The sequence below is a fragment of the Ailuropoda melanoleuca genome, chromosome 7 (assembly GCF_002007445.2).
Source record: "Ailuropoda melanoleuca isolate Jingjing chromosome 7, ASM200744v2, whole genome shotgun sequence".
Lineage (NCBI taxonomy): Eukaryota > Metazoa > Chordata > Mammalia > Carnivora > Ursidae > Ailuropoda > Ailuropoda melanoleuca.
This window is the reverse complement of record NC_048224.1, coordinates 11242951-11270328: the sequence shown is the minus strand read 5'-3', so window position 1 is coordinate 11270328 and position 27378 is coordinate 11242951. Positions and strand designations below refer to the sequence as shown.

General features: G+C 39.2%; 1 protein-coding gene across 4 annotated transcripts in view; it reads right to left on the bottom strand.

Annotated features, from left to right (window-relative positions):
- ADAMTSL1 (ADAMTS like 1) overlaps positions 1-27378 on the bottom strand; it is an 861688-nt gene that overhangs the window by 503187 nt on the left and 331123 nt on the right. The window lies entirely within an intron of this gene.

Below are 27378 nucleotides of genomic sequence, written 5' to 3'. Positions count from 1 at the left end.
GTCCATAAACAGTTGCTTTATAAAATTTAAAAGTATTAAGCTCTGCATTCTTGTAGCAGATGCATTTTAGGGGATTGCTTGGCCACACCACTTTCCCTGGGAATGTGTCTCTTTTCTACTCCCGGGACATTTTCTTTCCTTTGTACCCATGAGATATCTCTTAATACACTTAATACTTGAGCAAGTTTGAGGGGTTTCTGTTTATTGCAAAGAGCTTTGACCAGACAATTATCCACGCTAAAATGCAGGCAGTAGCTATAGAAGGGAGCAGAGGAGGGACGAAATCCCTAAGACATCCATGGATTGGGGACATACTGCCATTTCTGGGGGACATCTCTGTGTTGTGTATCCTTTAGCTCAAATGACTCTTTCTGGAGTTGCTCCATTAATATTTGCATTATTGCTGATATACCTTTCCAGAAAATTTATAATTACAAAAATTACTTATCATCCATGTGTTCATCTCGCCAGGGATACCATATCAACCATTATTTTAGGCACCAATGATACTAGACAAGATGTGGTACAGTGTAGGGATTAACACAGGAGCTTTAAAGCCAGACTGCCTGTTTTCATATCCAGATCTGTCACAAATACCTTCTGGGTATGTTTCTCAAGCTCCTGTGCCTTAGTCCCCTCATCTGTTAACATGGGGATAATACCTATGTTATCAGGTTATTAGGAGGACTAGATGAATTAATATATGGAAAGTTCCTAAAATTTAAAATGACACCTGGCATAGAGTAAGCTTAGTAAATGTTGGTTATTGTTGTCACAATTAGTGTCCTCAGGGTCACAGAGTAGAGAAAGAGGAAAACAACTGATTACAATCCAACTGTGATCAGTTACAATAGGTAGTTCTGTTGGTTAAACATAGACATTCTCAGTGAGAATCATAGCTCATTAGAAACTGAGAGCACACACGTGCTCTCCACGTGAAAACCAGCACATGGCTGCCATTCACTGGCTCAACCGACACCCAGGTAAGCCCTTGCTAAAAACAAGATTCAATTCTTCTTAGACATTCAATTTTCTCCTCAAATTTTGTATGATCATCTTAATGATGATCTTTTGCAAATTTTTAACTTGGAACACCTCTGTTACAGGTGTGCTCTCTTATTTGAACCTTACACTATTATTTAATTCAAGTTTTCCACTGAGATTATTTTGTACTTCCATCTAGATTGTAAATTACTTTAAAATAAGAAAATCATCTTAAATATCTTTAAACTCCCACAATCCCTAAAGCCACACTAAAAATCTTTGTTGAATGAATGAATGAGAAGCAGACTTGGCTAGATTGGTAAGCAAGTTATAATTCTTCCTAACATGTATTTACCTAATTGGATTGCTTTTGAGTTATTTGAACTCAAAACATACCTTTTCCCCTTATCTTTTAATCTCAAGGTCAGGACTTTTTATAATGGTTTTAACATTAGCCCAAAGGCACTCATATCAACAGATTAGAATCTGTTTGCCTAGAAAAATGAACATTAAAATACCCAAGCATTTGTAATTGTTGCCCATCTCTGCCTCATTCTGTGGTCTTAGAACTGCCTTAGGATGTACACCAATAAATGAGAAGACAATCTCTGATGCATTGTCACCCGCCGTAGATAAGATGGTGGGTGGGGGGGGGGCGGAATGCCTGCACGTGCTGATTGACTTTCAGGACTGCTGAGGGAAGATTTCTTCAAAGTCTCCTGCTTTGAGTTGGAGGGTCAGTTTCTAAATCCCCAAAAGAAAAAGAGAAAGTATGCCCACAGGGGCTGACTCTACATGGGGTCATTAACGGGTCTCTTCAGTTCATTCATTGGAACAGGTCATTTAAGTCAAGAATAACACAACCACACGATGACATCATGCCAAACACCCATAAGTCTAATTCTATTTATGTTTCAGTTGATTTTGTAAAATGCAATTCCAGAAGAGCAAAGGTTTTTGCCCAGTCAGTTATTACAGAAACAGGAGCGTCACTGATGTTTAGAGAGAAGTTGTATGTAATTAAAAATGACCTACTGTGAAACTCAATAAAAGCGAGGATCAGTAATTTGAAGCGTTTCTCAGCTTTTACTAAGTTTTCTCTCAACTCCAAGCCAAATAACCATTCTTTGTTGGCTAAACAGATCTTAAATATGTAATTTTGTTGGCTCTTTTTTTCCCTTGGTATTGGCAAAAATAAGGCTTTTGGAAAAAAATATTTAACTGGTCTCAATTTTTTGCTCAAGGTTAACTTTGCATTGAAATCTGACTGCAAGCAACAGGTCATATTTCACTTAAATAATGGCAGGTAGCCCTATATTAGAGACATTCTCACATAAAAGTTTCACATTAGGAAAAATGCATTCTGAGAAATAATCAACTACCATAAAGAGGTCAAGTACATGGAAAGTGGAGCTCTGATCTGCAAACCAGACCCAAGAGCCTTCATTTACTGAGGAGGAAGGGATGAGTGGAACCATGCAGGGCCAATGTGTGACTATGTATTACTCAGAAGGAATGTGCTAACACTTGAATGTTTCTAAATCAATTTTTGATTAATATATAAGATGCCTTATTTATATTAAATATCCAATATATAATAAAATATATTTTATTAGTGTCCATAAAATTCAAGGCACACTATGACCTTTTTAAAAATAATCTAGTGACCAGTCTCAAAGTGTTGCCTCTTTTTTTTTGAGTTGAAAAATTTCATATAGAAAAAAATGCATGCATATTTAGTATACAATGAGTTTTGATTTAAAAAAAAAAACAATGAGTTTCGATTAAAAAATACATATCCATATAACCATCACCAAAATTGAAACATTTCCATAAAACCCCAGAAGATTCCCCAGTACCTCCTTCTAGTTAAGCTCTCCCCTCAGAGTTTGCCCCTGTTCTGATTTCTATCACTATAGATAAGATTTGACTATTCTTGCAAGTATAGGAGATAGCATTTTGTGTCTGACTTCTTTCTCTCAACATGCTTGAGATTTGTCCAATTGTTGTATGTACTGTTGTTAGTTCTTTTTAAAATTGCCAAGTACCATTGCAAAGTATGAATCAATCAGAATTTGGTTATCAATTTTACTATTGATGGACATTTGGGGTGATTCAGTGTTAGACGAGCTTGAATAAAGTTTGTATGAACATTCTCGTACATGTCTTTTTGTGGATATTATGTTTTCACTTCTCTTGGGTCAATACACAAAAGTAGGATTGCTGGGTTGTACTGTAGCTGTATGTTTGATTTTATAAGAAAACCATCACCTTTTCTCATGCGTTTGTACTGATTCACACGGTCATCATCAAAAGATGATGATTCGGGTTGCTTCACATTCTTGCCAACTCTTGGTTAATTTTATCCTTTCTACTGAGTGTGTAGTATATTTTGTTATGATTGTAATTTGCATCTTCCTCAAAAATAATAATGTTGAGAACTTTGTGTGCTTATTGGCCATTTGTACATCATCCTCTGTGAAGTGTTTGTTCAAGTCTTGTTGCCCATTTCAAAAAAATTGAGTTGCCTTTTTATTATTGACTTTTGGGAATTCTCTAGATGTTCTAGATATAAGGCTTTTGAGAGATATGTATTGCAAACATTTCCTCCTAGTATGTGGCTTGCTTTAACATTTTTTTTAAGATTTTATTTTTATTTATTTGACAGACAGCCAGCCAGTGAGAGAGGGAACACAGGCAGGGGGAGTGGGAGAGGAAGAAGCAGGCTCATAGCGGAGGAGCCTGATGTGGGGCTCGATCCCAGGACTCTGGGATCACGCCCTGAGCCGAAGGCAGACGCTTAGCGACTGAGCCACCAGGCGCCCCTGCTTTAACATTTTCTTAATGATGTCTTTTGATGAGGATACATTACAAATTGTGATAAACTATAGTTTGTTGTTATTATTATTATTTTGTATTTAATACTGTGTTAGAGGGTCTGAGAAATCTTTGTCTACTCCAGGCAATAAAGACATTCAAGATTTTCTCTCATGTTGTTAGTAGAAGCTTTATGCTTTTAGCTTTTACAGTTAGGTCTATTATTCATTTTGAATTAATTTTTGTATGTAGAGTGCGGTAGAGATTGAGGTTTATTTTGTCTCCTGTATTTATCTAGGTGTGTCAGCAAACCTGTTAAAAAGACTTTCCTTTCCCCATTTCATTACCTTGGCAATGTTATCAGAAGTCAGTGTATGTGTGGGTCTATTTGGTCCCAATTCTGTTTCATTCATCTCTATGTCTATTTTTATGGCCACATTATACTTTGTTATTGTGGCCTGAAAGTAAGTCTTGAAATCAGGTAGTGAGTCCTATTTAATTTTTCTCAGCTCTTTCAAAATTCTTTTGGCCCTTTAGGGCTCTTTGCATTTTTGACCTTGTCACTATCTACAAAGAAGCATGCTGCAATTTTAAATGGAATTGCACTGAATCTATAAATCAGTTTGGAGAAAGTTGGCATCTTTAACAATATTGAATCTTCCAATCCATGCACATGGCATTTCTTTTCACATTTTTAGGCCTTATTTGATTTCTCTGAGCAATGTGTGTGGTTTTCAGCGCATAGGTTTTGCACATACTTTGTTAAATATATCCTTTATGCACTTCATATGTTTAATGCTATATAAAAAAGTATTTTTCAAATTTCAATTTCCAATTGTTTGTTACTGGTATATAGAAATAAACTCAATTTTTGTATATTGAATTTGTATCCTATGACATTACTAAATTCACTTATGAGTTATTTTGTAGTGTTTCATAGATTCTTTAGGATAAACATCTATGCTGCCTGTGAATAAAAAGAATTTTACTTCTTCCTTTTCCAATTTTTATGTCTTTTTTCCATTGTTATGATTATACAGTAAAATACTATATAGAGAGGTACGGAGATCTTTGATTTGTTCCTGACCTAAGGAGGAAAAAAATTCAATATTTCATGATTAACAATGCCGTTAATTTTCAGTTTCTTACTGATGCCCTTTATCAGATTAAGGAAGTATCTTTCTCTTTGCAATTTGCTGAAAGTTTTTTTTTTTTTATCATGAATGAGTGTTAATGTTGTCAAATGCTCTTCATGAATCTACTGAGCTGACAATATGATTTTCCTCTCTTATCCTGTTATTGTGCTGTATTACATTGAATGATTTCAAAAGTCTAACCAACCTTGCATTCCTAGGATAAATTTTCCTAATATTGCATTAATCTTTTTATATATCACTGGATTTGATATGCTAATACATTGTCAGAGAATTTTACATCATTATTTATGAGGCATATTTATTTGTAATTTCCTTTTCTTGAATTTTTTTCCAGGTTTTGGTATCAGGGTTATGTTGGCTTCAAAATAAATTGGGACATGGAGTGATGTCATCAAGATGGCAACATATGTCATTCTTGACTTTGATCCCCTTCACAAGAAGAACAACTAATAACCGTTTAAGACACCACTTCAAGAATCCTAAAACATAGGGGGTGAGGCTGGAGCACCCCCCTGCAGCTCAGAGACCAAGACAGACTGCATTAGAAGGGTAAGAGGAGGTTATAGGTTGACCACCTTGTCCCTCCCCAAGGGCAGTACAACAACACACACTGAGGTTTCCCTTGAGCCACCATTTCCTCCAGTGGGGACAGAGAACTCAGGTGAGACAACCAGCATCCCCCCAAAATGGGGTTGCTTTGTGGGAGACTGTACTCCAATCTGACACCATAAGAATTACCAGAGAAACATGTGGGACTGAACCACTGGGAATCTGGCTGTGATGGAGAAAGGATGAGGAAGCTTGTAACAACATCACATGGATCTTGGCAGATGGCGTTCATACCTAGAGGGCCCAAGTGGTAATTCCAACCTGTAGACGCACTCATCTGCAGAACCAAGTCAAGGGTACATCCGGACCCGGGACTTCAGCGGGAGGCACACCTGCGTGATTTGGATCCTCAAATGAGGAGTTTTACCTGCTCGAGAGCAGGATTTGCCCGCACCCGAGCAAGGTGCTGCATCACAGCCCCCAGCCCCTGTGGAGGGGGTCTTCATGCCCCATCTGCCCAGGAGAGCTAGTGACAACTGGTAGCTGTGCAGCCCAGCGGGACTTGAGCTGAGAGAAGGGTGGGCAGAGCTGATAGGCTGCAAAGCTAAGCCAGTAGTCCTGTTTGGCCAGGGAACTGGGGATGCAAGTCAGCTTGACTTAAAACAATAAACAGAAGAGAACATGAAACTAGCCAACACTGACTGAATCACTTACTACATGCTTTGCATTGTGAGATGTGCTCTATATCAGTCTCATCAAAACCTTACAACCACCCCACGAGGTGTGCATTTGACAGAGAAACAGAGGCTCAGTTAAGGCTAAATAACACGTCCAATGTCCACGGCTGGTAAGTGGCAGAGCCAAGGCTGCCTTCTTCTGGGCTGTAGTAGGAGTCACCAAAAACAAAACAGTTTTACTCATTCTTCAGAAACGGACTGAATCCTCTTGTCGAGGCACTGGGATTCTGAGAAAATTCAGACGTGCTGTCTGTCCTCAAGTGGTTTACCTTCTCACAGGAGAAAGTGCTAAGACCCCAGTGATTGCAAGCATTGTGCCCATTGTTTTGACAGGATTATCCATTCTGCAGGGAAGCTCTTCACCCCCCTGGGGGTGGAGGTGCAAGGGAGGGCTTCCTCAGGAGGGGATTTGGGCTGGGTGCTAGAGTAATTAGTTGGGTAAAGAAGGGGCTAAAGGCCTTCTAACAGGCTTTCAGCCAAACTCTGGATACACATGGAAAATACCTGGGGGACTTTTTTTTTTCTTTTTTTTTTTTTTTAAAAAAGAGAGAGTGTGAGTGGAGTGGGGGCAGTAGAGGGGGAGAGAGAAAATCATAAGCAGGCTCCACGCCCATCATGGAGCCCAACATGGGGCTCGATCTCCCAACCCTGACATCATGACCTGAGCCAAAATCAAGAGTCAGACACTTCACTGACTGAGCCACCCAGGCGCCCCCTTGGGGGCTTTTAAAAACAGATGGCTGAGCTTAATTTGACCAGTTGCCTCAGAATCTCTGGGAGTATGACCCAGGGATCAGCGCTTTAAAAAGCTCACCAAATGATTCTAATAGGCATCCAAAGTTGAGAACCATTGCTCTAAATGATTGCTAAAATAAATTGTTAGACATAATGATCATGTCTCACCTGTTGTTAACAGTCTTTCCTAAATTTCCCTGATGACTGGAATCGCCTAGGCACCTGGGGGGTGGGATCAAACAATCAACATCTGAGGGCCTCCCCCTTAAAGAATTTGTTTCAGTAGGTCAGGTAAATTTGGGATATAAGATGGTTTGCAAAGTGTTGCCCATGGATGCAGCAGCATTGCCTGAGAGCTTGCTAAAAATGCAAATTCTTGGGCCCCATGCCAGACCCACTGAACCAGAAGGGCTGTGAGTATAGCCCCGCAATCTGCATTTTAAAGCGGTCATAGGATTCTGACACACACCAAAAATTTGAGAACTACTGGATAGAGAGCTGGGTCAGGTCAAAGCCAGGGGGTTAATCTGCATTAAACAAGTTCCTTTACCATGTCTGCTGCTACAGATTATACTTTTAATCCAGGCCTTTGTTCAAAGGCCATGGAATGAATCAGTGCCCTTTATTAGTACTTAAAGAACAGAAAGGCATGCTTTGGTGAGTGGTGGCCAGAAGCAGCATATCGTTCATTTAAAACTCAGTTTCTGCTAGAGAACTTATAAGCTCTTAGAGTGACTGCCGTTTAAAAAAAAATCAATCCTCCTTGCAGAAACTTGTACATGAGGCACCTTCAAGAAACCTGAAGACAGTGGGAGAGACTGCAGTGGGAGGGGGTAGACAAGAGTCAACAGATTCGATTCCTCTTTTCAAACTAAGGGTGAAAAATGTGTTCCCAAATTACACATTTTCAGGCCGTGCACAGAAGCCTTGTTTTGCTCCAGGAACGTTTAAAGTACCCAGTGGGAACATCTTGGCACAGCGTTTGCTGTTATCCATCTGGCTACCTCAGGTGAAGCCATGTGCACACTTCAAGCCACTGGCAGGCAGCAGGAGTTCAGGTCCAAGTCCAAGGCCAGTGCACAGGGCCACAACTTTGCAGTCTTTTTCTTGCTCTCACTTGAATTTTTCTCCTCTTCAAATCCTCTTACAAGCAGGAGTGTAGCATTTTCACACATACCCAACAGAGGACATGGAATCAGCTCATGGACTTGGGCTCAAGCAAATGCCAGGATGAACACTGTCGAAACTTGTAGACATGACATGTGGTTTTAATTTTGTCCATAGGAAGTCATAATCCATCCTGCCCTCCAGAGGCGGAACTGGTTGACAACCCCTGGAACCACCTTCCAGGTTAAAGTTCAAATTCCTAAATCTGTCCTTCAAGTCCCTTCAGATGGAAACCGGTATCCTCAGCCTCACCTTCACTGCATCCCCTCATTCACATGAAACCGCTGGCCATTACCCGAACACTGCACATTCTCCCATTATACTCGGATGTGAGTTTCATGGGAACCAGGCCTGGGTTTTCATTGCTGTTTTATCCTTAATGCCCAGGACAGCATGTAATACGTATTTAAACAATATGTAATTTTCTGTGTCTCTCCATACTCTGTTCTGTCGCTGGGATGTTCTGTGCTCGCTCATATACTTGGCAAATGCCTCCCTGGCTGGTAGGTCACAGTTACAGCCCAATGTAGGCAGAGAAAGTTCTTTATTGCAGCCCTTTATTGCAATGCTTTATTGTAAGAATTCACCTTTCAACCTCCCCTACTATACTGGGAGGGTCCTCAGGTCAGGGATCAACTCTTTATTAATATGATGTCTTCGGTGAATAATTCCAACATGGGATCCGATTAGGATACTATGGTCTATGACCTTTCCAAGACTTCAGGCCAATTCTTAACTGGCTCTGACATTCAGCATTGCAGGTCTGGGGAAACACTGAAGGAACAGATCAGTGTTGGATAAACACAGTGGAGCTGGGTTGGGTCTGAAGAAGAGGAGGGCAAGGGCTACCACTCTGAAAACATCTACTGTTTCCAGGCACTGTGATAGCAGCCACACTAGTCACCTCCCGCAGTCCCATACTCTGGACTGGTAAACATACAAACATGATTCCACTAGTTCTGAAAGGAAAACAGAATAACAAAACCATATCACTCTGGAAGATTATACTTCTTAAGTATGTAATTTATGAGGCATAAAGGAGTAAAAATTTTCTCAATCTTTTTGTATCAATGTAATTTACAGTAAAACTTCACTAATTCAGACTCACGAGAGAGTCATTTTGAATGAATGCAGCAATAAATTACAGAATATGCCTAGAATCTATATGAGTAACACAGATAGGACGTTTTTGGAATCATACTATTTGTTAGAAAGAAAAATAAAGATTCAGAATTAGCATCCTAACAGCCTCCCTCCCCGAAACACATAAAAGTTGTGTTACCAAGCTTGTCCAAATTAGCAGCACCAACTGTGTTTATAAGTAGTTATCTCATGTAGGTAAACAGTCTGCTTGTATTTTTTTTTTTTAAAGGTGCGTTTTTGAGGAAATCCTTTGCTTCAGTAATAATACAAGGTAAACTGGAGCCTGAACCCTTGGGAAGGATTATTGATTCTGAATTTCGACTGAGGTTTCACTGTATTAATATCACATTGACAAGCAGTCCTGGGCATAGCACGGGGGAAATAAAATAGACCTTTGCAGCATTCAGGAGTCATGAACTGTTCTTTTCTGAAAAAGTAGCTTTTACAAAACTCTGCTCCTCGAGGCCCCTCAGGCCTGCTGGAGGTAGGGCTGGGAGAGGGAGAAGCGGGCCAACACCCACACCCCTTCTTCCTACCATCACTTCAAAGATTTCCCAGGTTCACATTGCTTTATAGACACACTGGGTTTCAGGTGAGAACAAGTTTGAACAAAGTGTTCTGTAACAGAGGAAAAAAGTTTGAAAGCCACTGTTTTACAACAATGACAAGACATGTAGAGGACATCTAGACAGGGAAATAAAAATATTACACTGATAGATAAATAGACCCTGAAAGATTTACATCTCCCGCAGGCCAAGGTTAAATGCATTTTATTGGTGTGGAGCAATGTAACTGTCTAAATGGGTAGAGGGCTACGGGGAGGGGAGCTGTTGGCCTGGCCCGTGGGTCTCCCCTAGAAGGCCTTGCAGGGGAAGGAGAACTAAAAGGCTGTGGGATGAAAGGAAAGCAGCTTGGCAGGGGGTGGGAGAGGAGAGCAGGCTATTCCAAGCCCAGGTCAAAACTGCAAATGGACTCCATGATTATGAAAAAGTGAAATCTTGCTGCTAAATCCATTAATGGTCATAAAAACGTCATCATTCTCCTCATTAGACAGGGCTGTTCTTTATTCTCTTTGGTTTCAGCAACGTCAGCTGTTTTACACCCACCGAACTGCCTCTCTTGAGCTCTCTCTTCTGGAGAGACATTCCTTCTGCTCTTCATTCCTCTTTCCCTTAGGGCTCCCTTGCACCCTCAGCTGGCTGTATCAGGAAGTACAAAGAGGCGCTTAACTGTGAAACCCACTCAGGGGTGATTCTGTTGACCTTCTGGGTAGCTGAGGAAGCCTGTCCAGGGCCTCAGGGCTGGGCTGAGTAGCATGAACCATGGCCGCATGTGTGGCAAAAGGGAACAGCCAATGTTCCCGGCTCCCAGTGGAGCATCCCACACTGAGGAGGCCATGGAAAGCCTTGGGAGGGAAAGAAGGCCTATGTCATCCCCAGCGGGGGCTGGAAGGCCAGATGGGCTCTGCTTCCTGAGAGGAGTGAAAGTCTAGAGAAAGGTCTTTAAGGTAAGCAATTCAAGTTGAGGTCGGAAGTCTCTCTCAAAAGAAGAAATTAGCACATTTTTTTTATCTTCAGTTTTTTACTTTGTAGATGAATATTCCTTGGTTGGTTGTTGGTTACTTTAAATGTCAGACCTGTTGCTTGGCGTTTAAAGTGTCAACGGACTACCCAGAGCATGCTAGATGCTTCCCATACACGATCCTTTTTCATTGTTTGAGGATATGTGATGAATGGAAAAGACAAAAGTGTAAGTTTCTATGTTATCTGTCCTTACGTATTAAATCACCCTTATTAATTTGAGAGAGCAAGACAGCAAGAGAGAGCACAAGCAGGGGGAAAGGGCAGAGAGAGAGGCAGAGGGAGAGGGAGAAAGGGAGCCCAATGCGGGGACTCCATCCCAGGACCCAGATCATGACCTGAGCGGAAGGTAGATGCTTAACCCACTGAGCTACTCAGGTGCCCTGAACTTCCTTTTATGGGAATGGTATTCAGATAACTTCAAGCCCAAGACGGCTCATTCATGTGGATCTATCTCCTTAATATACATAACACACACTCAACTGCAAGAGTGAAAACAAAATAGAAACATTTGGCAAGATTTTAATGTTAAAAATTAAATTGCCTTGTTTCAAGGAGCATTCTCTCATTATAAACCTTCCAAGCACAGGATTTTAAACACACCTATAAATCTATGCCTACTTTAATTATTAAGTAAGAAACTTATACAAAGGCATTAAAAGACAAAATGAGTAAATAATTATTAGACTGTTAGGTGTGTAGCTATCATTTTCCAGCCTTAAGCAAAGAAAAGGGTTTAAATCACATTAAAATCTACCAGCAAATAATTACAGTGTCCCTGCTCTATGCCTAGCGCTCCATTTAGCAGCAGAACATTAGGAGTCTGGGCTCTCAAATACTTAGTTTTGCTGCAGAGGCAAGACCCAGTCATGGAAAAAGAAAAAAAAAAAGTTCCCTATTCATATAGCTAAGTAGGAAACCCATATAATGATGGGAGAAGTGGTATGAATGACTGTCAGTATTTTTCTTCCACAACATACTAAAGGAATATGAAATCTTCCATCAATAACCGTGGCAATGGCTCAGGACATTGATGGGATGGGCTAGGTGGAGTGGAGTGGGGTGGGGTGGGATAGGGGGAGCATTTCCTCTTGGCCAAGTATCAATATCTTATTAAGGCAGTGTTATGTGAAGTCGCTCCACAGGCGACCAGATAGCCTCTACCAGCAGGGTGGTCCCTCCCCCTTTGCCCAAACTCTGCTATCCCAGGTCAAGGAGAGTCGATGGAAGGGCTGAAGAAGTACAATAGGAACTCAGGAAAGGGGGAGGTCATATAAATCAGAACTTCTGACAAACTTTAACGAAATGGGACTTCCATCGAAACTTTAAAGATGGTATAGCCTTAATTCTTGGAAATAAGTACAATCTTTCATACTTTTCCTTTGGAAACGACCCGAGGCCTCTATAATCTTGTATCTCAAGTTTAGAGGGCTTACCAATAGCACAGAGGAAGACATTGTTTTTCATGTATGTGGAATATGAAACAGTTTAAATTTAAATAATTTTTATGTTTATCTAAATAATGTCTGCTGACCATTTAAAAAGACAAAAAATACTCAGACTTAATAACCAAAACCAGTAGACTCCAGCAGATGGTTTCCCCTCTATCCTCTACTCCATAGAAATAAAGCAACCACTTTTTTTTTTAGCAATTTCTTCTGATATTTGCTCTTTTTTAAATGATATGTGGGTTTGCAATCTCTTGATTTATCAAATTAAAATAATATATATTGGCTTCTCATCATGTTAGATTAGGAATTTAGTTCTTTTCTACTTTTACCTCAGTATTTTAATAAACTGTACTTTATCAATTCTAAGTTCTACTGTTTTATGCCTTTTAATATCTCTGAAATTGATATGCACTTTATAATGCATGTGTGTCATATTTTTTTTTTCTTTCTTACTGGCACATAAGATAATGGTGCATCTTACAATTAAAGGGGTCGGGTTAATTTTTTATGAAAGTCATGTTCCCTACTTCATTATTATGACCACTATGGAGTTAAGTAGTGATCGATACCATTTTTTCCTTCTAGAATTTTTCACCTCCACTGAAATAATTGTCCATTTTTCTAAATTAAAAAATGTTTTAACCTACAGCTAATTCATCCCAAACATCTGTAAAATGCCTCCTCGTATCATTTCTTCCACAGTTCCAAACTGTCAGGTCATCATTAGTTTAAATTTTTGTAAGCTTCCTGCTTGCCCACTTCTGCTGTGCTGGGCTGAATGCTCTAGGCTTGCTATTTGGCTGCCAGCCTGGGATTCCTCTTTGCCTCATCTTAAAAATGCCCTTCGCTCTTCTCCTATGTTGGGTTATCTGCTCACTGGATCTCATGCTGTTTTTAAGTGTGTATCCACAAACAGCTTCCTTAGAAATCATTTTCACTTAAAATTTTGAAGGCCTTGTTTCACTGCCTTCTAATTTCTACTGTTGCTATGAGAAGACCTATATAATGCTGATTCCAAGTTCCCTGGAATACTTCAGGATTGTCCCAATTTCCCTAGCATTTTGAAGTGTGCTTTGGTGTGGCTCTTTTTTCATTTGGTGGGTTTCAGATTTTTTTCCTCTCCGGCCATTGTCGGCCCCGCTCTAGGTGCACATACCTGCTTTTGCAGCTCCCGGCATCGGTGACTCCCGCAGAGTTTCACACCTGCACTCTGTTCTATCACCCAGGCTTGGCAGCCTCTGCTTTGCAGCCAATTTTGAGGCAAGCTAAGAGTTCCAGACTTGAAAACAGTGGTGCGCACCATGGTCCCATGATTGCCTTCCCCAGACGGAACACGGCTGTACTCAGAATCAAGCCGGTTTCTAGCACTCTGTTCCTGAGCGCTGAGTTCCCTCTTCTCATCCCGGAGTTCAATTCTAAGTGATAACTTAGTTAATAACAAGACTATTGATACCTTTATCTCACAGCAACATTAACTGCCATTCCAAATGATAATAGTAGTTGTTTCATGGCACCTGTTTAAAACCTAACTAATTTTAGACATATTGCTTTTTACTAAGTCATTTTCCCTACTAATGGAGAAGATACAGATAGATGTTGAGGGGGAAGAGGTTCAAATGTATACAGTAAAAACTACACGGGCAGGTAGAAGTGTGACAGCTCAGAGGCCAAGCACTGCAGTGAGATTTCCTGGGTTTGAATTCTGGCGCTCATCCTTACTAGCTGCAGGATCTTGTGAAACTTACCTAATGCCTCCAAGCCTCAGTTTCCCCATCTGTAAAATGGTGACAATAGTGCTACTGTCACCCAGTTACTGTGAGGAATACTAAACAAGGTGAGTACACAGGTTGCCTAACAGAAATGGCAGCCATGACTCTTGTCCTTGGCTGACACTAAGTATGTGCCCGAGCAAACTGCTTACCCCTAGTCTTATTTTTTACACTCAGACAATGAGAAATCCTTTGAGCGCTTGCTTCATAGGGTGATTTTGAAGAACAAATGTTTAAAGGATCAGAAAGCACCTGCTGAGGGCCTGCACCCGGTACGCACTTAATAAAAGTTAGTTAGCCATAGACATACACCACAGGCATCACTCTGTAGTCAGATGTTTGCAGCTGACCGACCCCTGTCTTCTGAGTCAAAATACAGTGCCTTGTACTCCACGGTTACTGCTACTGGATTCAGAGCAGCTCCCACTCCTTTTATTATTCGTCACTTGATTTTGTTCTCTGGCATCACTTTCAATGAAGAAAGAAGACTCTTTCTCTCTATGACTCTTGGACGTATTTCTTTGTTTTTACACCTCACTGGTCTCGGGCAATTTTAGGATTTGGTCTCTGGCTCCCTGCATGTCATTGCTGAGTTCCATACCCTTGCCTTAATTCTGGCCTCGCAGGAATTTCCTCTTCAGTCTAATCATCACCCTCATCCCACTTGTGAAGTCTTCTCCCATGGCTGCCCCGGGAGTGCATCCTGGCACAGAGAACCTGGGCCCCTTCGGAGCAGACTCTGATTGAGAAACAATGGCTTCGCTGGGTGGAGGCTAAGTCGAACCTGCCTGTCTGTTTTTATGGTGCTGCTTTATCATACCCTGTTAGAGAAAGGGGTAAAATAGGAAGTGGGACTGAATGATAAATGCTACCAATAAAACAATAGCATCAAGTCCCTTGCTCCAAAAGGATACCAAATGTCCCCCAAAAGACTTTTACTGAGGTTCAAAGAGTTCCCATTTCTGAAATACTAGGTACAGTATTTTTTAACAGAGTAAATAGAGCCCAAGAGATAGTAAGTCATTTAAACACTTCTCTCCCCTTCCCTTAAGAGGAGCCAACTTAATATATTTTTCTAGCAATTGAGCTCAGGGGACCCTATTCACTACTGGGGGGGGGGCGGGGAGAGCTATAAAAGGCATTTAGAAAGCTAACCAACAGCAAAAGACAGATGGCAGTTTCCGCAGCAATCACAGGTTCATCTGAGGGATGCTTATTAAGCCCATGCCATTTTCCAGAGCCTTTTGACACACATCCCTTTTGAATTTGACCCCTTTAATTTTCGAGTGGCAACTTGCAGCTCACGATGCCTTGGGGCTAGTTATAATAAGTTCATGTCTGAGATTACACATCTGATATTTATAAAAACACAAATACTCCAGAACTTTCTCTAGGCAGGAAATGACAAATCTTTGGTAAGCTATTTTCGGGACTTAAAAAAAAAAAAAAAGGAAAAAGAAAAAAGCTAGTGATGAACTAACCATTGAGAGTAAAACGATGTTGCCTTACTGCATATTGAAACCAGTCCCTTCTAACAAAAATGCCAAAAGCCATTATCTATACAATTTAATACTGTGCAGCAAGTCCTTGGCAATCCCCAGTAATCCGCAGCATTACACAGTACTGCACCGGGTGGGACATGAGATAATACGGGCTGACTTAATTAGACTTGGGGATGCCGGCAAATCATGACTCTGTAAGTCCAACTTTGTTAGTTCTCAATGAATTCCAGTTGGAAAATATGATCTCAGGTGATAACATTTCCTTAACTTCTTTGTATCTCCTTTTATTACATCAGAGAAGCCTGGTGGTGGTGGTAGAGGTGGTGGCCAGTGGCAGTTCTGGTATGTTTTCTCTTAAAAAGCATTCAACTTCAGGGTTTGCCAGAAAGCATTACTCAAGCCTCAGAGATACAAAGTCTCCCAAAGCAATGCTGCATTTTTAGTTAAAGGTACAGATCCTTAATTACATTTACCTCTACTATAAATGAGAGAAACGAAGAGCTTCGCCATGATTTCTTGGTCAATGGTGACCTGTTAGAAAATGCTCAGTCTTGGCCCTGTGAATTATTCAGAACCAGGCAGTCCAGCGAAAAATCTGAAGTTGATAAAATGCATGACTAAGAACACAACTTTTTATGCCATACTTTAAAAAAAAGTTTAACTTTAATTCGTTTTTTCTATTTTTATTTTGAGGATTTCAAACATGGAAAAATTGAAAGAATGATACAGTGCAACATTAAGATTCTGTCATATGTCCTTTGTATATAAAAATATGTAACATAAAAATATATTTTCTATATACTTATATATTAAATACCATTATCACACCTGAGAAAAATAACAATAACTCCCCAATATCATCTAACATCTAGCTCATATTAAATATTTGTTAATTGTTACCCAAAAACCTTTTTTATAGCTTGTTTATTTGAACCATAATATGGTCAAGGTTCACATTCCACATTTGACTGTTAAGTTCATATAGTTTATTTTAATCTAGATTAGTCTTCCCAGCTGTTTTGTTTTGTTTTGTTTTTAAAGACCTTGACCATCCCAAAAGACCAAACTAGCTGCTTTTTGGAATGTTTCACATTTTGAATTTGTCCTATTGTTTCCTTGAAATAAATACCATTTAACTTTTTTTTTTTAATTTCCTGAATTTTCTGTCAAATTAGAAGTTAGGCCCAAAGACTTGTTTCGATGTAAGTCAGGATACTTCACCAACTATGAATTTAACTTTATATGGCATCAGTATTAGGAAATGCATAATGCCAGGCTGGCCCACTATTGGTAATGCTGAGTTTAATCACTTAATTAAGGTGATTAGGGACAGATCTCTTCATGGTAAGATATATTTTCTCCTTTTTGTTATTATATTAAAAAATCTATAGCAATTTTGATGTTACTTAATATATTGTGTTTAACTCATTACAGATTCATCTCATTCAAGAATTAACCTCAGATCCATGAGTGAGTTGGGAGAATGTACAGGAACTCTTCAAAATTGCTTGCAAAATGTTATGTATATGCGTATACATAGAGGAGATGAAATCAATGAAGTTTTCAAAAGAGATGAAGCACAAAAGTGACTAAGAACAATGGTTGCAGGTCAAAATGCTCATTCTTGAATCCTATTTTAAAGACTTTATTTTATTTTTTAAATATTTATTTATTTTAGAGAGAGAGAGACAGAGCAAGCAGAAGGAGGGGTGAGGGAGAGAGAATTCTCAAACAGACTTCCCACTGAGCAGGGAACCCAATGCCGGGCTCGATCCCAGGACCCTGATGAGATCATGACCTGAGATGAAATCAAGAGGCAGATGCTCAGCCGACTCAGCCACCCAGGTGCCCCTAAAGATTCTGTTTTTAAATAAACTCTACATCCAACGTGGGGCTCAAACTCACAACCCTGAGATGAAGAGTGTCGTGCTCTACCGACTGAGCCAGCCGGGTGCCCTCTTGAATTCTATTTTAATGCCATCCAGTTTGCTCTCTCTTTACTCTGGCATTTTGGGGTTCCCCACCCTGGGGCCCCTCAATAAAGCTAACGATTTATTGGCATGTGGCCTCATTGCCACAATTAATGAACTTATCACCTTTGGATGGCAAAGCTGTACGTATGACCCATTGTTATTGTGACCACAACAACATGTGAAAAGCATTATTGAAAGAGGAGCATGGCATACACATGTAGCAAAGGGAACAAGTGCATGAGAGGAGGTGTGGCAGGGGGAGAGTCAGCCAAATCTGTGATCTGAGCAGATCTTGATATTGATAAGAGAGAGGGAGAAGTAGAGAAGGTAGAAGAAAGGGAAAGGGAGAGGAGGAAAGAAGGACAGAAATCTAATATCAAGTGAGAAGTAGCATGGCAAGCCTTCTTCCTTCTCTTACAACCCATGGGAATTCCCATAAAACATTTGCTTAGCCGGCCTCCTCCTATTATTAGCATTCTATTGGGTCTTATTTATCATATGACTCCATTCTGCAAACTTCTGCTCTTGGGACAGGGGAGAAGGGGGTGATCTCTGCTCAGATTGCCCTCTGCACCCCGCTGACTCTTGGGAGATTTCGCTAGAAAGGTCCCAAACACCACCACAGCATTCTCCCTTACCAACAAGTCCAAGATGGGCCCAGACTTCCAGCCCTGCCACCAGACAGTGCCACCACTAGACTACGTGGCTCCTTTGTGCGAATGTGGGGAAAGGGAACCTGTCCAGGCAGGTGAATAAGACAAGGTACCCACCCCGGTCAGACACTCCCAGCTTGGCCACCAGAGCCTGGCAGGATCTTGGCTCTCCTCACCCACGTGGCTGGGCGGTGTTACTTTTATCTTTAGCACATTATACAAAAGACCACAATAAGTAGATTCAGGGAAAACAATTCAAGGAAGAACTTCCCTTCCCTTCTGTTTCCAATACTAGAGAAAACCTGAAGAATCGAAGTTTATAAACACTCCTGCTAAGTATCCCACCCCACTAATAAAGTGGATTCTTTTTGAACTTTAAGAAAAACCACTCCACATCAACCTGGGATTCGGATGACTTTTGGCGTGAAATTTCAGGTTGGCAATTATAGGTATTTCATTCATATTGGTTCATTTATCCCCAATAATGCCTCTGTGTTTTATAATGAAAACCTCAGTGCAGAAACTCTCCCCGTAAGCCCATGCAGCTGGATGACAACTTAGATTCATGGTTCTGAGTCTGGTAACTGATTTTTCCTATTAGCTTTAAGGAAATATTTTCCCTGTTATTTCAAGTTTAGTACAGTTTAATATGGCTATTACAATATATCACCTCCTCCTCCACTCTAGCCCCAACCCACTTTGGGCCGATTAGAAGCACCATATTCCTTATTTAGTACTTGCAAATCCTTCAGTTGTATAGTCTATGTAAGTAACTCATGCAGTGTCTAGAACTAAGGCCACTCTCTGGGCAGAAGGTAATGCATCCTGACAATAACTAGTTAAGCAGAAGTTTATTTTCCTTCCTCTATGGACAAGAGCCCATATTACAATCCTGCAGAGGAGAAAAAAAGACCAAATATCACATGCGGTTCTCAGTATCTGATTTTCCCCATGATTCTTCCTTTACTCACCCTGGCACAGCCTGAAAAAAACTGTGAGGTCAGCAGAGTTCATCTTCATAACCACAGAGCCCTTTATGTGTACCTTTCAGTGTTTTCCTCTGAACCAGGCACCTGGGGTTCCCTGGTTACCAGGAGCCCCACTACACTGGCTTGGCCTAGGAAACCTTGTTTTTAAGATGATGGTTGCCTGTCTAGTCGATTAACATGATTTTACAAGTTAACAAATCTCGAGTTATTAAATACATCCACGCCCTCTGTGCTAGACACTATGTATTTTGTAGACAAGCAGATTGTAAACTATAACCTGTGGGCCAAATCCAGCTTGCAGCTCTTTTTCTTTTTGAATTAAGTTTTATTGGAACACCATTTATTTGTAAATTATCTATGGCTGCTTTCACATTACAAAGGCAGGGATGAGGAGTTGTGTCAGATGCTATATCATATGGCCTGTAAAGCCTAGAATACCTACTTTCTGGCCATTAACAAAAAAGAAATTGACAACCCTGATCTAAACAATAGGCACCTCCCTCTTCCTTTTTGCTGTACAGAACCCTAGCCACCCGACATTTTGTTACTGGTGCATCTTCCCTATGAACATATCTGGGCATCATCTGCCATATCCCAACACAAAGGAGTGATTTCAAGGGGAGAAAGGTGTAGTCATCCTTTAAGGCTTCCGTGATAATCTGACTATAATAACCTGACTGCTTTCTGACCATACAGTCCTATGAACTTATCCTCTGTGAGTGTGATCCAGTTCATTTCTGGATGCCCTTTGCATCCACATAGAATCCACGGGATAGTTATTTCCTGTTTTCGCCTTTAGCTGAATGAAGAAGTGGGGAAAATTGGTTCTTTGGAAAGACCAGAATTCTCTTCCAGGTTCTATAATTTTCTGGCTCTGTGACTTTTGGCTCATCCCTAAAGAAAGTGCTTGGCAGATAGTTGTGCCATGTTTCAAAAGAATGTGAAGACAGAAGATCTCATCTTCCTTACAGAGTTGCTGAGAGATAAGGTGAGATAAGTCAGGAGGGAACATCCAGCACTCAGTACTCTCAGTATATATGCTTTTTCTTCTTGTCCCAGCTGGTTCTACTCTAGTCCTGACACCTCCAATTCCTCAATGACCATGACTGGCCTTGAATCCCAAAGGCTGAGAGCATACCTTCTCCTCTAGTTTCCTATTAACAGCTTTGCTTACCATTTGACCCCACTGCTATACACCCGACTTCTTCCAGGGAATTCTACCTCCAAGATGGCAAACTGGACCAGACTTCTGCTGATTACTTGCTGTTCACCTGCTCTAGCCCTGCCCAGGATCTGAACTTGGTCTAAACATCTCAATCAATGGTTCTTGGGCAATACCTGAACCTTTATTTAGGGATCTGGGTTAATATGCCATTTATCAAATGACCAGTTTCTGATTTAGGTGATGCTTCAGCCAGTTGACACTGGCCTGACCCAGGCTGGTTCATCTATGGCAGACCAAGCCCTTCTTCTAGTCTCATCCCTGTTTTTCTCTTCCATTTGTTCCAGTTTCCCTGGTCCCACAAACTCTAAAAAGTGAGAGAGTGGTGCAACTCTATTGTTATATTGCTTTGTGCCCTGCTTTGCTCATACAGTAATAAACACACATCCACTACTCCATATCATTACTTATACTGGAAGCATGGCGTTTCATGTTATAGATATGCTAAAACCTTATTGTTGGGCATTTGGTTTCCTTCCCATTTTCCACTGTTATAAATACTGCTTCAATGAGTATGTCTGTACTTGTCATTTTGGTCACGCTTCTAATTATTCTTCAGGATAATTACTGGAAGTAGAGTAGTAGAATAGCTAGGTCAAAGGGATTTACAGTTTAAAGTTTGTCAAAGTTATGTACAATAATAACTATTTTGCCCACGTTCTCACCCACAGTAGGTATGTGTCTAATGATTATCTAAGAATATCAAGGAAAGGATAAGCTTACTTTAATTTACTTCATGTTTTAAAATAGAACTAGGTCCAGACACTGGGAACGGACACTGCAAAGAATCTGAGCAATTTCTCTCAATGGAAAATAAGTAAAAAACTATACGAAATTATGCAAAACAGCCATTTTAGGGATTGGGAATAGTCTAAGCGGGCAACCGTTTAATAAGTGTTTATTCATGAAAAACTGCTACTGTATTTCATTAAGAACTGTCATTTTATAGCCTTCTTATGTGAGTGTGTTCCTATCCCCTTCAAGCTTGAGCGGCAAAAACCAAGAGCTTTATCAGTTGATGATGATGGAGTTGACTTGGGGCAAGTGGCAGAGGAGCTAGAAATATAAGGGAGAGAGGATTTTAGAAGTGTGAGAGTTACGGAAGTGCTGTGATAATAAATTCTCCATATATGCCTGGCTGACTGCTAACCCAATTGTGCCTGACAAAAATTAAAAGCCTGGGGACCCATAAGAATATGTTGTGCCATTGAGTGTACTCTGAAGCCACACACAGACTAATAACAAGAATGGTAACTTGACTGACTTGACTGTGTGAGCATACCCTATGTCCTATTTTTGGTTGGCAGGCCACTAAATTACATAGATGCAAGGAAGAAGCTTAGGAAGTCACCCTTAAAAAAAAAAAAAGGAAAAGAACAGAGAGAGCAGCAGCTGCATATTATGAGTGAAAAGAGATTTCATTTCAGACACATTTCAATACAGGAAATTTACTTACCTACAAAACAAAGGAAAACTGCCACCACTACCAGCCTCCTAATATAAAACAGAATTCAGAATTGCTGCAGCATATTATCTACAATTTCCACATTTCAACCAAAAATTACTAGATATTTGAAGAAAACATAAAGAGAGATCATACTCATTGAAAAAAATATACTCAATAGCAATGGACTCTAAGCTGGCCCGATGTTGCATTTAGCAAAAACTTTAAAGCAGCTATTATAAATATGTTCAAAGATGTAAAGAAAAAATGCTTAAATACTTAAAGAAAAAATATACTATTACTAAGTAAAGATAGATAAGGCCAACAAAGGAGTAGAAATCATAAAAATAATCTAACAGAAACCATAAACTTGAACCTAAAAGGGCTCAACAACAAATTTAAGAAGAAATAAGAACCAGGAAACTTGAAGATAAAGCAACATCTAAATATTCAACTTGAAGAACACAAAGAAAAAATATTAAAGAAAAATGAACATGGCCCTGAGGCATCTCAAGACATGTCACTGGAATCTCAAAAGGAGAAGAGATATAAAAAGGGGCAAAACAATATTTGAAGAAATAATGTCTAAAGCTTACCAAATTTATTATAAAATATTAACTAATGTAACTAATTAAAAATTAACCAATTAACTAATATTAATTAACTGGCTAGGTTAATTAGTATTATCTAAGATGCTCAACAGACCCCAAGGTGGACATAGCAAAGAAAAATACAATTTGATATCTCAGTTAAAATGCTGAAAGTAAAAATTATGTAATGGTTCTTGAGAGCATCAAGGGAAAAACAACATACCATATACAAGAAACAAGGACAAAACTAACAGCTCACTTTTCATCAGATGCGAGGCCAAAGATACTGGTTTTATGCATCCCAAGTGCTTAAAAATAAAACAACTAACAACCAGGAATTCTATATTCCCCGAATCTATTCTAGAAAGTGGAAGGTGAAGTGTAAACATTTTGAGATAAGTGAACTTGTCACTAGCAGATCTATGCCACAAGAAACGTTGAAGAGATCTCTCAAAATGGAAGGAAATGACAACAGATTGTAACTTAGATTCAGTGGTAAGAACAAAGAGCACCAGAAATGGTGTGTGTGTGTGTGTGTATGCGCGCGTGCCCGCGCGTGACAGTACGTATGTATATACGTACATGTGTGCGTGTATATATAATATCGGCTTCTTTCAATTACTTTAAAAGATAGGTTTCTGTTTAAACTAATAACTGTAACACTGTAATGGGGTTTATTATTACATTTTTACATACATTATATGTATTTCTTAAACCTAATATAGATGTAAAAAATGAAAAAAAAACACAAACTGAGGGAAAGAGCTATACTGATAAATAGTTCCTATATTTTAACGGAAGTCAGTTAACCTCAGGCCGATTATGAGAAGCAAAGGATGTTAACTTAAATTCCTAGAGCAACCATACGAACAAAATCAAAGAGATAGAGTTAAAATAGCATAATCAAAAATTTTGTATAATACAAAACAGTGATGTAAAGGAGGAACAGAGGGACAACAAGAATAGCAAAGTGACAGTCTTAACTCTAATCATACCAATAACAAGATTAAAATGGGAATTGACTGAACACTCCAACCAAAAAGTAGAGATTGTCAGGCTAGATTTTTAAAAAGCAAGATCTAAAAAAACAAAAACAACCCCCCCCCAAGATCTAAGTATGTATTTTGTCTACAAAAGATGTACTATAAATATTTAAAAAGATATGTTTTAAGTAAAAAGATGGAAAAATATATCATGTAAATGATAAGCACAAGATAGCTGGAGAAGCTGTATTAGTATCATACGAAACAGGAATTAATACAAAAATACTGCTAGAGAAAAAGAGGAATATTTTTTAAAGATAAAAGAAACAACCAGAGATATACCAATTATAAATGTGTATGCACCTATGTACCTAACACTAGAACTCCAATGCAACTAAGGCCAAAATCAGAATTTGAAAACAAAAATAAACAAGTCAATAATTATAGATGAAGATTTAAATTCTCTATAAGCAATTATTAGGACAAGAAGATAGAAAGTCAGGAAAACTACAGAAATTTATAAAACTCCTAAAGACCTGACCTAACTGACATCTATAGAGAACTCCAGGTAGTAACAAATAGATGTTCTTGTCAAGGGCATATGGCACATTAACCAGCACAGACCATGCACTAGGTCAGAAAATAAGCCTGAAGATATTTAAAAGAGTTGAGAATAACGTTAACAACAACAGAATTTAATTAGAAATCAATGACAAAAATAAATTTAAGAAATGTCCATATAGTGTCACGATTCAAAATAACACACGGGTGAAAGAATAAATAATAAAATATATTAAATTGACAGAAAATAAGACATCAACTCAAAATTTGTGGGTCTTGAGACTCCCCCAATCCTCCTCCTATGTATGTATACAAGAGAAATGAAAACACGCCTGCCTAAGGACCTGGATACGAACAGATATAGTTTTATTAGTAATAGTCTCAAACTGGAACCGGCTTCAAATGACCATGACTTATAAATGGATTAACAAATTCTGATACACTCCTACGATGGAATAGTACTCTGCAGTAAAAAAGGAAAGGACTACTGATACATACAAGAACACAGGTGGCCTTCAAAAACATCATGCTACGTGAAAGAAGTCGGAGGCACAAGAAATCATATATCATCTGGTTCTACTTCCTTAAAATTCTATAAAGGACAAATCTGTAGCAACAGAAAGAAGTGCAGTAGTTGCTTAGGGCTGGGGTAGGCCTGGGGCGTGAAAGACAACTGCAAATGGACTGAGAGCACTTTTCATGGTGATGAAATTGTTCTGAAACTTGACTGTGGCTAGGGGTAGTTGGAAGACTGCATACATTTACCCAAACTCATAGAAGGATATACTTAAAATGGGTCAATTTTATTTGTATGTAAATTATACATCAATAAAACCTGTAAAATAGATGGGTATGAAATGATGCCAGAGGGCTGTGAAGAACTGTTTTTATAAATAGCTATAAAGTAATGTGCACAATAATGGAAGTAAGTGAATAAGCTCTCTCTCACCCTCATTTCACTGCTTTTAACTTCACTGTCAGAGGCAATGACTAAGAGGTCTTTTGAAATTAGTTTTTACTCTTTCTCTAAATACTCCCAACTGAATAGTATTGGTTCCTTCATATAAAATACCAAATACAAATTCTGCCCAGATGGACAAAAGATGTATTGTCTTCAAACCACTGGGTTGGCTCTCTTATACTTAACTTTTACTTCAGATATCCAAGTTTAAAAGCAACCAGATGAAGTTTTATGGAATTTTGTAAAGGGAGGGAAAAAAAGAAGACAGCGATGAAGAAGAAATAATGAAAACAACTTTTGCTCATGAGAGGAAACTTTCTGTGCCAACTTTTAGTCCAGAATGATCTTTTGTTGGCCATATTCCAAATTCCTCTAAGTACAGGCTTACAATGGAAGTGCTGACACAATCTCAAATGTAGGGCTGCAAACTGGATGATATAATAAATGACAGGTAAATCTACTTACTATCTTTATGATAGTCTCCTTCCTTTGCAACAAATTCAACTCCTTTTCATTTTTGTTGTTTTGCAGAATTATACTAGAAAAGTGGCTGAAAATCACGTCTTTTCCAAACCCTGTTTTTACGCACTCATTATCTGATAAAAATTAACCTTGGTGCTGAAATTTTTCAGACTTTTTTTTTCTGCCAACATTGGTATAATAGTTGGGGTTTTTTGCATCAAGTACAAGCTTGCTTTTCATTTCACCCATTTCTGTTGTCTTATGAAATAATTCAAACATTGCAGAATTCTTGGTAAACTACTAGTTCCTTCCATGAAAATATCATCAATTTCTATAATTGAAAAGAATCTAGATGAATAACTGTTGCCTATTTCGAGGAAAGAAATATTAACTCAGTTTGCACATGTGTGCTTTTGTACTCTATATTTCATGCTATATGAAGAATTGGCCAACCAAACAATGCCGCATTATTACCATATGTTAATCTGAGGCTTAATGTGTGAAAGGAAGGAACGCTAGATATCATGTACTATTTTTTAAAATGTCTCAAATAAACCATGTCTAGAGACTGGGTTAATGATTCAAGCTTTTCCATAGCCACTTGGAATAATTGGACTGAACTGCTTGCAAGAGAATTTGTAGTTTTTACTTTTGCAATGCAAGTGTGAGATACCTGAAACTCTCCATTCAGGGTTTCTCTTCTGTGGCTTCATCTTGGACCCACCCTCCAAATTATTTAAGCCTTAATGTTAAGCAACTCTTTCAAATTATGATTTGTGAGCACACAAGGGGCATGACTTACATTGTTAAGAGAAGCATACCTGAGAATTTCCTGGATTTAGTGCATATAAAAATCTCGAAGGGTCTTTCTGCACAGTTGACAATGATTAAGATGTAGACATTCGATACTCAACTGTGGAGGACTGATCACTCAGAATTGGGTAACAGGCTGTGGAGCCTTCACGTTACATTTTGTCCATTGAAATCGAGGTCCCATCCAAGGAACTGGATGGAGTTTACCACGTGGCTGGCACCATGGGTGGAATGAATCTGGTTTTAACTTTCAGGTGCGTTCAACATATAAAACCTGCAATCTTAATGGTGCTGCCATTGACTCCTTCACTGGTAGAGTAAGAATGATGCCAAGGACTAAATCAGTTAGAAATACATTCTTAAATTTGGAAGATGACTGTAACCAAAAGGCCTGTAATAGCCAAAATTAGTGAAGATGCTGGCATTACTCCAGACCAATTTTCCAATTCTTTGCTTATTAATAAATGTCTTAATTTTTGTGAGAAAGTAAAAGGCTCAGTGGCTGCTATATCCTTTCTGGTATATAATACTAAAAGTATTCCACTGTAGAGGTCAATACCACAGTTAGGTATGTGTCTTGGAACCTTTTGTCCCCGCCCCCACCCTCCATAATCATCTTGGTATAGACAAAAGGGTACGTGTGTCTATTTCCAGTATCCTAATCCCATTTCCTTAAAAAAACTTCTCTGTCCCTCCATTATTTTACAATTTAAACAAATGATGCCTTTACTCATTAAAAATAATATCATAATGCGAGTGCTCTCACTGGGAAGCATATGACGTACTACAAAAATTTGTACAGATTTTAATTGCTTTGAGCTCAAAAAAAAAAAAAAAAGAAAGAAATGAGCCCTTTAGTGATAAGGGAAAGCTTCATGGACGGGATGGGAACCGGGTGGGAAAATGGGTAGGAGAGGGATGGGTAGATTAAAGAGACATGAGCATTAAGGATGGCCTTCATGACCACCAGGAAAAGGCGGACAGGAATGGGTCAGCATTCAGGGAGTGCTTGTGCCTTCTACACCTATAAGTCCTGCAGTTTTTTATGACTCTCAAAAGATGCTTTCACTTATATGAATTCTAAACATTTAGCATCAAGAGAGAATAGGAACAAATCTGCCATTTTACAATGACCT